This window comes from Macaca thibetana, chromosome 1 (genome assembly GCF_024542745.1).
Source record: "Macaca thibetana thibetana isolate TM-01 chromosome 1, ASM2454274v1, whole genome shotgun sequence".
Classification (NCBI taxonomy): Eukaryota; Metazoa; Chordata; class Mammalia; order Primates; family Cercopithecidae; genus Macaca; species Macaca thibetana.
In genome coordinates, this window is record NC_065578.1 from 34,283,756 (window position 1) to 34,295,996 (window position 12,241).

Here is a 12,241-nt window from a genome sequence, read left to right on the forward strand (position 1 = left end):
TCTTAGTTGCTCATCACATCCTTCTAAACCCTAACCAGAATTGCCTTTGACATCAATGTTTCTACCACCATGTCTTTAAGGCAGTGTATATTTTTTAAAAATCAGGCATCTCAAAACTCTTTCAGCCCATTACCCAATTTCAAAGCCACCTTTACATTTTCTTTCTTTCGCTCTTTCCTTCCTTCCTTCCTTCATTTCTTTTTCTTTCCTTCTTTTCTTTCTTTCCTCTGTCTCTCTCTCCCTTCCTTCCTTCTTTCCTTCCTTCTTTCCTCCTTCTCCTTCCTTCCTTTCCCTCCCTCCCTCTCCCTCCCCTTCCCTCCCTTTCTTTCTTTTCCTCCCTTCCTTCCTTCCTCCCTTCCTCTCTCTCTCTTTCTCTCTTTGTTTCTTCTCTCTCTCTTTTCTTTCTTTGTTTACAATTTTTTTTTTTTTTTTTTTTTTTTTTTTTTTTTTGAGACGGAGTCTCGCTCTGTCACCCAGGCTGGAGTGCAGTGGCCCGATCTCAGCTCACTGCAAGCTCCGCCTCCCGGGTTCACGCCATTCTCCTGCCTCAGCCTCCCGAGTAGCTGGGACTACAGGGGCCTGCCACCACGCCCGGCTAGTTTTTTGTATTTTTTAGTAGAAACAGGGTTTCACTGTGTTAGCCAGGATGGTCTCGATCTCCTGACCTCGTGATCTGCCCGTCTTGGCCTCCCAAAGTGCTGGGATTACGGGCTTGAGCCACCGCGCCCGGCCTGTTTACAAATTTTTTAATAGAGATGGTGTTTTACCATGTTGAACAGGCTGATCTTGAACTCATGGGCTCAAGCAATCCTCACACCTCAGCCTCCCAAAATGTTGGGACTACAGGCGTAAGCCATCATGCCTGGCCCACCTTCACATTTTTAGCTATTAAAGCAGCACCTCACTTCCATGTACTAAAATCTGAATTAGTTTCCTAGGTTTGCCATAAGAAATTACCACAAACTTGGTGGTTTAAAATTACAGACATTTATCATCTCACAGTTCTGGAGGCTAAAAGTTTGAAATCAGGATGTTGGCAAGGCCATGCTTTCTCTGAAGGCTTTAGGGAAGAATCCTTCCTCATCTCTTTGAGCCTCTGGTGGTTTCATGTGTTCCTTGATTTGTGGTAGATTACTCCAGTCTTTGCCTCTGTCTTTACATGGCCTTCTCTCTTTGTCTTATCTTCATTTCTGTCTCTTCTAAGGACACTCTTCATTGGATTTAGGGCTCACTCTAATTCAGGATGATCTCATTTCAAGACCCTTACATTAACTACACCAGCAAAGAACTTTATTCCAAATAAAGTCATATTCTGATGATCTGGGTGGAACTACCTCTTGGGGACCACAATTTAACCCACAACATGGTCTTCAAGGTCGGCAGTTCGATCCTTTTTAAAAATTGCTTTTTTTATGTTTCAAAAATTACCCATTGGGTGCAGTGGCTCACGCATGCAAGCCTAGCACTTTGAGAGGCCAATGTGGGCGGATCACGAGGTCAGGAGATCAAGACCATCCTGGCTAACACGGTGAAACCCTGTCTCTACTAAAAATACAAAAAATTAGCCGGGTGTGGTGGCACATGCCTGTAATCCCAGCTACTCAGGAGGCTGAGTCAGGAGAATCGCTTGAACCCAGGAGGCGGAGGTTGCAGTGAGCTGAGATAGTGCCACTGCACTCCAGCCTGGGTGACAGAGCAAGACTCCATCTCAAAAAAAAAAAAAAAAATTAAGTTTAAAAAAATGTGTTAAAATGTACATAACAAAGTACAGTAAGCCAGGCACAGGAACACAAAAACTGCATCTTGTCATTTAATGTGGAATCTAAAACAATAGAATTCATAGAAGCAGAGAGTAGAATTATAGTTACCAGAGCATGGGGGATGGAAGGGAGGGACAGGAAGATATTGGTCCAAGAGTAGAAAGTTGTAGTTAGGTGGTGTAAATAAGTATTTAAGGTGATGGATATGCTAATTTGCTTGATTCAGTCACTCCACACTGTATACATACCTATGTATAAAACACCACTATGTACCCCCTTAATTTTGTGCAATTTATAACTTGTCAAAAAGCAAATCATATAATAAATATACATATAATATAACCTCTACCATTTTAACAACTTTAAGTGTATAATTCAGTGGCATTAAGTACATAAACAATATTGTACAATCATCACCATTCTCTACACGTTATATAGTAACTCTGCGTGGTCCCTCACCCCAGCCTCTGGTAAACTTTAAATTACTTTCTGTGTCTGTGAAGTTGCCTATTCTAGATATTTCATGTAAGTGGACTCATAAAATATTTGTCCTTTGGTGTCTGACTTATTTCGCTTAGCATATTTTCAAGGTTCATCCAGTTATAGTATGTATCAGAACTTCTCATTCCTTTTTATGACTGCAAAATATTGCATTGTGTGCATATACATTTTGTTTATCCATTTATCCATCAATAGACACCTTTTGGCTATTATGAATAATTTGCTATAAACATTGGTGTATAGTGTGTGTTTGGATCCTTGCTTTCAGTTCCTTCTCGTATTGCGATGGTTTTAATGTGTTTCTTTTAAAATTCATGTTAAAATTTGATTTCCAATATGGCAGTATTAGGAGGTGGGGCCTAGTGGGAGGTGTTTGGATCATGGGGACACTGCCCTAATGAGTTGTTATGAGCAAGGTTCCACCTTTTGTGTGCGTCTTTGCCCCCTTGCCTTTCTGCTTTTCCATGCTGTGGTGCAGCACATGGCCCTCACCAAAAACTAAGCAGACACCAGTGCCATGCTTTTTGACTTCCCAGCCACCAGAATTGTGAGCTACATAAACCTCTTTTCTTTATAAATTACTCAACCTCAGGTATTCTGTTACAGCAAGACTAAACAGACTAGTACAGGTATATACCTAGAAGTGGATTTGCTGGGTTATATGGGAATTCTGTTTATCCTTATTTATTTATTTATTCATTTTTTGAGACAGGGTCTCACTTTGTTGCCCAGTCTGGAGTGCAGTCGTGTGATCATGGCTCACTGCAGCCTCTACCTTCCTAATTTAAGCTGTCCTCCCACCTCAGCTCCGCAAGTAGCTGGGGCTACAGATGTGCAACACTATGCCCAGCTAATTTTTGTTTTTCTTATAGAGACAGGGTTTGGCCATGTTACCAAAGCTGGTCTTGCACTCCTGAGCTCAAGCGATGCACCTGCCTTGGCATCTCAAAGTGCTGGGATTATAGGTGTGAGCCACCACGCCCAGCCTGTGTTTATCTTTTTGAGGAACCTTTTGCACAGGGGCTGTAGCATTTTCCATTCGCACCAGCAATGCATGAGGATTCCAGCTTTTCTATATCCTCGCCAATACTTGTTATTTTCTGTTTTTTGTTTGTTTGTTTGTTTGTTTTGAGACAGAGTCTTACTCTGTCACCGAGGCTTTGGAGTGCAGTGGTGCCATCTCAGCTCACTGTAACCTCCACCCTTCACCTTCTGGGTTCAGGTGATTCTGCCTCAGCCTCCCAAGTAGCTGGGATTACCGGTGTGTGCCATCATGCCTGGCTAATTTTTTTGTAGTTTTACTAGAGATGGGTTTCACTGTGTTGGCCAGACTAGTCTTGAACTCCTGACCTCAAGTGATCTACCTGCCTAGGCCTTTCAGAGTATTTTATTTTTGGTTAATAACTGTCCTAGTGTGTGTGAAGTGGTATTTTTTTTTTTTTTTTTTTGAGACGAAGTCTTGCTCAGTCGCCCAGGCTGGAGTGCAATGGCGCGATCTCGGCTCACTGCAAGCTCTGCCTCCTGGGTTCACGCCATTCTCCTACCTCAGCCTCCCGAGTGGCTAGGACTACAGGTGCCCGCTGCCACACCTGGCCAATTTTTTTTGTATTTTTAGTAGAGATGGGGTTTTACCATGTTAGCGAGGATGGTCTTGATCTCCTGACCTCGTGATCCACCTGCCTCGGCCTACCCAAAGTGCTGGGATTACAGGCGTGAGCCACTGCGCCCGGCCTTGAAGTGGTATCTTATTGTGGCTTGGATTTGAGTTTTTCCAGTGACTAATGATGCTGAACATTTTTTCATGTGCTTATTGGCCTTTCGTATAGGTTCTCTGGAGAAATGTTATTTAAGTTCTTTGTGCATTGTTGGGTTGCTTGTCTTTTTGTTGTTGAGTTTTAGGAATTGTTTTTATATTCTAAATATTAAACTCTTACCACATAAATAGTTTACAAATTTTTTTCTCATTCTGTAGATTGTCTTTTCACCCTCGTGATAGTGGCCTTGATGCACAAAATTTTAAATTTTAATGAAGTCCAATTTGTAGTTTTCTTTTGTAGCTTGTGCTTTTGGTATCATATTTAAGATGCTGTTGCCAAATCTAAGTTCATGTAGATTTTTCTCTATGTTTTCTTCTAAGAGTTTTAGTGTTTAGGTCTTTAATTTAGGTCTTTAATCCATCTTGAGTTAATTTTTGTTTATGGTACAAAGTAAGTGTCCAGTTTCAATATTTTGTGTATGGATATCCAGTTTTTGTAGCACCCTTTGTTGAAGAGCCTGTTGGTTCTTTCCCCATTGAGTGGTCTTGACAACCTTGTTGAAAGTCAGTTGACCATTTTATCAGTCAGTTTGGGCTGCCGTAACACAGTATCATAGTCTGGGTGGCTTAAACAACACATTTATTTCTTACGTTTCAGGAGGCTGGGAAGTCCAAGATCAAAGTGCCCACGAGGTAGGTTTTATTTTCAGGCCTCTTCTCTTGGCTTGTAGGTAGCCACTACCTTGCTTTGTGCTCATGTGATTTCTTAGTGTTTGTGAGGTGAGAGAGAGTGTAAGCTTTCTGGTGTTTCTTCTTAGAAGGGCATTAATCACATCATGAGAGCTCCACTCTCACTACCTCATCTAGCTAATTACCTTTTAAAGTCCCCCTCTCCAAGTATTATTACATGGGGAGTTAAGGCTTCAACTTATGAATCTGGGGAGGAGGGATACAAACATTCAGACCATAACAACGACAAATGTGAGAGTTTATTTCTAGACTTTCAGTTCTGTTCTATTTGTCTATGTGCCTGTTCTTGTGTACTACACTGTTTTGATTACTGTAGCTTTGTAGTAGGTTTGAAATTAGGAAGTAGGAGTCATCAAATTTTTTTTTTCAAGATTGTTTTGGCTATTTGGGATGTGCTGAAATTGCATGTGAAATTTAGGATGGCTTTTTCCTATTTCTGAATAAAGAGTTATTAGGATTTTGACAGGGATCAAATTGAATTTGTAAATCGGGGTAGTTACTGTCATATTAACAATGTTAAGTCCTCCTGTCTGTGAACATGGGATGTCTTTCCATTTATTTTGATCTTCTTTTATTTCTTTCAGCAATGTTTTGTACAAGTCTTTTAATGTACAAGTCTTCTGCTTCTTTGGTTAAATTCATTCTCAAGTATCTGTCAATATAATCCACCATATTAGGAGAATGAAGAAAAAAAAAGAACTCACTATAGTCCTTTGTATCTGTGGGTTCCACATCTGCAGATTCAACCAACTGCAGATCAAAGATATTTGGGGGGGAAAAAACAAAAGATAATACAAATTTATTCCTGAATCAAGGACCAGAGGAAAAAAAAATACAAAATTTAAAAATATAGTATAACAACTGTTTGCATAGTATTTGCATTGTATTAGGTGTTATAAGTAATCTAGAGATGATTTAAATTGTATAGGAGGATATGTGTAGGTTATATGCAAATACTATATATAAGGGACTTGAGCGTTCAAGGATGTTGATATCTTTGGGGGGTCTAGGGTCCAGTCCCCCACAGATACTGAGGAATAACTACATCATCTCAGTTGATGCAGAGAAAGCATTAAAGAAAAGCCAACATCCTTTCCTTTGTAAAAGCATTTTAATAAATTAGGAAAAGAGGGGAATTTCCTCAACATGATAAAGGCTACCCATGAAACATCATTGCTTACATCATATTCAGTGATGAAAGCTGAGAGATTTTATCCTTAGATCAGGAACAAGATGAGGATGCCTTCTTTCACCATGTCTATTCAATGTAGTATTAGAAGTTCTAGGCTGGGTGCCGTGGCTCAAGCCTGTAGTCTCAGCACTTTGGGAGGCCGAGACGGGCGGATCACGAGGTCAGGAAATCGAGACCATCCTGGCTAACACGGTGAAACCCCGTCTCTACTAAAAAAATACAAAAAACTAGCCAGGCTTGGTGGCGGGTGCCTGTAGTCCCAGCTACTCGGGAGGCTGAGGCAGGAGAATGGCATAAACCTGGGAGGTGGAGCTTGCAGTAAGCTGAGATCCGGCCACTGCGCTCCAGCCTGGGCGGCAGAGCGAGACTCCATCTCAAAAAAAAAAAAGTTCTAGCCAGAAGGTAAGCAAGAAAAAGGAAATAAAAAGCATTCAAATTGGAAAGGAAGAAGTAAAACTGTCTCTATTTAAAGATAACATGATCTTGTATGTAGAATACCCTAAAACTACACCAAAAACAAAACAAAACAAAACTTTGCAAGTTAGTAAGAAATTCAGTAAAGTTGCAGGATACAGCATCAACACACAAAAATCAGTTGTATTTATATACACTCTAAATGAACAATCCCAAAAGGAAATTAAGAAAACAATTTCAATTACATTAGTGTCAAGAAGAAAAAAATACTGAAACACCCGTATCCTTTTGACTTAACTCCAATAGTCCTTGAAAGATTCCTCCCTGTCTGCCAAAAAAACAGAACCAGGCTCATCTATACATATACTACCTCAGACTTGGAATTAACCTGTTTTGCAAGAAGCCTCAGTACCTTTCGGTGGAAAATGGTATCTGGAGATCACAGCCTGAACTCAGACAAGCTTTTTGAAGTTAGAATCTTTCTGAGATGGTATAAGTTGCTTATTTCCCATTCACTCCTGGGCCTGCCTGCCTCTGTCTGTCTGCCTTTTTTTTTTTTTTTTTTTTTTTAAGAGTCTGTTGCCCAGGCTGGAAGGCAGTGGCATGATCACAGCTCACGGAAGCCTTGACCTCCTGGGCTCAAGCAATCCTCCCACCTCACCCACCTGAGCAGCTAGGACCACAGACAATACCCCCATGCCTGGCTATCTAAATAATTTTTTTTTTTTTTTTTTTTTTTTGGAGAGAGAGCGTCTCCATATGTTGTCCAGGCTGGTCTTGAACTCCTGGGCTCAAGCAGTCCTCCACCTCTGCCTCCCAAAGATTATAGGTGTGAACTACCCTGCCTGGCCCTAGCTTATCTTTCTGTTTTGGCACTGAAATTCTTCTCTTTAAGAACACTGAAATAATCTAATAATCACCAAATCTAATGGATGCTTTTCAGATATTATTTTATTTGACTTTTCTTAGATCTTTATTTGACCTTTCTTATTTCTGTTGCCCTTCCTTCCTCGACTTTTTCCTTGTTTTATGAGATGGCATTCTCATGGTTCTCTTGAATTGCTCTTTTTGCATGCTCAGTAAGTGTTACTCCCTCAGCTTCTATTTTTTTGGGCAATCTCTTCTACAGTAGTGGTTTTACTTAATTTTTTTTTTTCACTTAATGTTTTTTAAGAGATGAAGTCTTGCTATATTGCCCAGGCTGGCCTTGAACGCCTGGCCTCAAGTGATCCTCCTGCGTTGGCCTCCCAAAGTGCTGGGATTACAGGCATCAGCCACTGGCTTATAGTAGTAGTTTTAGGATCTACCCATTAAGTACATTATGTGATTTCCATTTTACTTCTTTGCTTCTGTTTTTGTCTTTAAAACTAAAAATCTTGTGTTTTTGCTGTCACACAAATACTGCAAATTCAGTGTCTACAACTGAACTCTTACTTCCTTCTTCCCTGCCAATTACTTGCTCACACACCTAGTGCCCTCCCCTTCTCATCTGGTTATTTTTCCTATTTATTTATTTTATTTTATTTTTTTGGGGATGGAGTCTCGCTCTGTCACCCAGGCTGGAGTGCAGTGGCGCGATCTCGGCTCACTGCAACCTCCATCTCCTGGGTTCAAGCGATTCTCCTGCCTCAACCTCCCATGTAGCTGGGATTACAGGCATGCACCACCATCCCTGGCTAATTTTTGTATTTTTAGTAGAGATGGGGTTTCACCATGTTGGTCAGGCTGGTCTCGAACTCCTGACCTCGTGGTCTGCCTGCCTTGGCCTCCCAAAATGCTGGGATTACAGATGTGAGCCACCACTCCCGGCCTATTTTTATTTTTATTTTAGAGACAGTCTTGCTGTGTTGCCCAGGATGGAATGCAGTGGCAAGATCATAGCTTTCTGTGGCCCCAGTCTGTTATTCTTCAGATATTATCTCTGTTAGTTATTGGCTTCTAGTCACCCAAGTTAGAAACCTGTGAGGCATCTTTTGTTCTTCCCTTTCCCTTACTATTTAGTTTTAATTGCTAAATCTTGTTGATACTACATCAGGTATGATTTTGAAAACCTTTTTGATTTTCTTTTTTCTTTTTTTTTTTTTGAGACGGAGTCTTGCTCTGTAGCCCAGGCTGGAGTGCAGTGGCGTGATCTCGGCTCACTGCAAGCTCCGCCTCCCGGGTTCACACCATTCTCCTGCCCCAGCCTCTTGAATAGCTGGGACTACAGGCGCCCGCCACCTCGCCTGGCTCATTTTTTATATTTTTAGTAGAGACGGGGTTTCACCGTGTTAGCCAGGATGGTCTCGATCTCCTGACCTCGTGATCCGCCCGCCTTGGCCTCCCAAAGTGCTGGGATTACAGGCGTGAGCCACGGCGCTCGGCCACCTTTTTGATTTTCTACTGCCACCACCTTAGTTCTGGTACTCATTTTGCATGTTTTGTCTTTTGACTTTCCTTGCTTTTACAACTCTTCCTTTCACACTCCCTTCTTTACTGTTTCCTCTGCCCCATTCATTTTTATACACTGGAGACAGGTTTTTCTTCTAAAATGAAAATATGTTTATCTCTGAGGTAACAAGTTGGCTCCCGTATTATTCCAGTTCTCTAAGGTGGTTACTGGTCAGAGTTTCTTCCTGTGGCAAAAGGCAGCTTGCCTTAAAACTCTGACTCATCAGAAATTTACTTTTTCTTTGTGGGAGAGTTTCTTTCTGATTATCTTTGCTATTATCACGCTAGCTTTGGTAGAGGCCCTGCTCATGCCCCCAGCCTCTGTGTGGACAGAATCTTTGCCTAATTCCACCCAGCACAGCTGAGACCAGGCTGTGATTATTTTAAAACAAAACTTTATTAAAAGCTTAGTATAGTAGGGAATTGCAGAACAAATATGTATGTGTTTATGTATGTTTTATGTGTGGCTGATCTAGGAGAAATAGGCAGCATCTACTTGCTGAGCTTTCAGTCGTCTCATGGTGAGCAGAGGGCATCTTTTCTTTGAAGCTTGGAAGCAGGTTGAAATCTGGGAGAAATAACTTACTTTTTTTCCCCTTTCTTCCAAGGACCTTACTTCATGACCTATAATTTGTGTCCTGGCTGACTAAAATTGGGAATGTCAGTTCACTTTAGGAGATACAGTCTCCTTCCTGCACAGATTTATTGTTACTCTGTCTCCTGTAGAACAAATAGACCATTAGTATAGGAGAGATTCATTCATTGAACAAATATTTAGGGCATGTGTCAGACATGGTTCCAAGTGCTGGACAAAGAATAATAAGGAAGTTAAGATTTGTGCTAATGGTGGGGGTAAGATAGAAAATAAAAAAGAAATAGAGAAAATAATTTTAGGTAATGAAGAAAACAGGACAGCGTAAGATAATATGATAGTGATTGAGGTAGGAAGAATAGATAATCCTCTGAGCATGTTGGTTTTTGTGTATGATCTAAAGAGTATGATCTCTTAAAAAGATTATTTTGGCTCCTGTGTGTGAGGTGAACTTCAGGGAGCAAGATGGAAAACAGAGGGTTAGTTTGGAAGCTATTGGTATAATTCAGGTATGAAAGTAATCATTGGAGTAGGGTGTAGATGATGAGAATTGGTTGGGATATATTTTGGAGGTACAGTCAATAGGACTTGTTGATAAATGTAGTGAAATAAGACCTCTGACCCCTAGGTAGCAGGGTCAGTGCTAGATAGTTGGTGGCACCATTAATTGAGATAGGAAAACTGGGGAAGGAATATGCAGTGGTTGGGATGAAAGAGGAAGCTATTATTTCCTTACTTTAGATCACTCTATTGATTTAAAAATTGGTGATTATTTAACACCTACAGTGTAGTCTAAATCAGGGGTTCTCAACGTTGGCACTATTGGCATTATGGACCAGGTAATTCTTTGTTGTGGGGTATTGTCTTGTGCATTGTGGGATATTCAGCTGCATACTTAACCCACTATCAACTAAAATGTCAGTAGCACTGCCCCACTAGTTGTGGTAACTAAAAAGATCTCCAGACATTACCAGTATCTTCTGGGGAACAAAATTGCCCCTGGTTGAATATCACTGGTCTAGATACTTTTACCATATATCCTAAAGACCTTTTTAGATTGTTGTATTCTATATATAATAGCTGCTTTTCATACCATTCACTTATATAAATTATGATAATATATCATAGTGATTGACTTGCCAGTTTTCTTTCTTTTTTTTTGTTGAGATGGAGTCTCGCTCGGTTGCCCAGGCTAGAGTGCAGTGGCGTGATCTCAACTAACTGCAACCCCTGGTTCCCAGGCTCAAGTGATTCTCCCACCTCAGCCTCTGGAGTAGCTGAGATTACAGATGCGCACTACCATGCCCAGCTAATTTTTGTATTTTTAGTAGAGTCGGGGTTTCTCCATGTTGGCCAGGCTGGCCTTGAATTCCTGACCTCAAGTGATCCACCTGCCTTGGCCTGCCAAAATGCTGGGATTACAGATGTAAGCAATCTCGCCTGGACTGACTTTCCAGTTTTCTTGTCTTTTTAAAAATCATATTTTATTCACCCATAACTACTGATTATACTTATGCTTAGCATATTTCTTTCTAGGATATTTCTTTGCAGGTGTATGTTTTTACATGGTTGATATCACATGTACAGACATGTACAGTTCTGTTTCCTGATTTTATTTATTTATTTAGTTTTTATTTTTTTAGAGATAGGATCCGACTCTGTCACCCAGGCTGGGGTGCAGTGGTGCAATCATAGCTCACTGCAGCCTTGAACTCCTGAGCTCAAGGGATCCTCCTGCCTCTCCAATAGGTAGGACTATAGGTGCATGCCACCATGCCTGGCTTATTTTTCATTTTTTATTTTTTGTAGAGATTGGGGTCTTGCTGTGTTGCCTAGGCTGGTCTTGAACTCCTGACCTCAAACAATCTTCCTGCCTCGGCCTTCCAAAGTGTGTTGGGACTATAGGAACGAGCCACCATGCCTGACTGGATGAAAATATTCTAGAATTGATTGTGGTAATGGTTGTACAACTCTGAATATACTAAACACAATCGAATTGTGCAATTTAGATTGATGAGTTATGTGGCATTTGAATTATATCTCAATAAAGCTGTTATTTTTAAAAAAGAAGCTAAACCAAATAGCATTATATGTAGTTTCTGTCTGTAGCTCTAGTTCTGTATAAATTAAATTAACTGGTTCAGGCATGTGATAAATATTTTTGAAATAAGGTTTATTGCAGTATAATTTATATAGAGTAAAATTCATCCTTTTATTATACGGTTCTGTAAGGTTTGATAAATGCATATTGTGGTGTAACTAGCACTATAATCAAGATGCAGTACATTTTCATCACCCCTCAGATTCTTTTATGCCCCTTTATAGCCAGCGTTTCCCCATCCTCTGCCTCTAGCAGCCACTCAATCTGTTTTCTATTCTATAGTTTTCCCTTTTCAGAAGATCATGTTAATCATACTTTACAGTGTGTTGCCTTTGAGTTTGGCTTTTTTCACTTAGCATCATGTGTTTGAGATTTATCCATGTTGCATGTGTCTTACTAATAGTTCATTGTGTGGATGTACTGAATTTGATTATTCAGTCAGTTGAAAGATATTTATGTTGTTTCTAGTTTTTGGTGATTATGAATAAAATCACTATAAACATTTGCCTATAGGTTTTTAAAAAATATACTTTTTTTTTTTTTTTGAGTCAAGGTCTCTCTCTGTGGCCCAGGCTGGAGTGTAGTGGTCTAGTACAATCTCAGCTCACTGTATCCTGGGCTCAGGTGATCATCCTCTGCATCCTGGGCTCCTGTGATCATCCCGTCGCAGTGTCGGAGTAGCTGGGACTACAGACACGCACTACCACGCCTCTCGAATTTTTCTATTTTTAGTAGAGATGGAGTT

The 12,241-nt window shown here is 40.5% G+C and overlaps 1 protein-coding gene across 7 annotated transcripts in view; it reads left to right on the forward strand.

Moving 5' to 3' along the window:
* Window positions 1-12,241, forward strand: part of ZMYM4 (zinc finger MYM-type containing 4) — a 159,175-nt gene that overhangs the window by 12,454 nt on the left and 134,480 nt on the right. Inside the window, exon 2 of one of the 7 annotated variants that reach the window (XM_050797519.1) lies at window positions 11,205-11,350. The exons of 5 other annotated variants lie outside the window; for them this stretch is intronic. The gene's annotated coding sequence lies outside the window, so the exon portion shown is untranslated. Of the gene's footprint in view, window positions 1-1,677; window positions 4,711-11,204; window positions 11,351-12,241 lie in introns of those variants that run through there. One more of the 7 variants, XM_050797500.1, reaches the window with a different exon arrangement.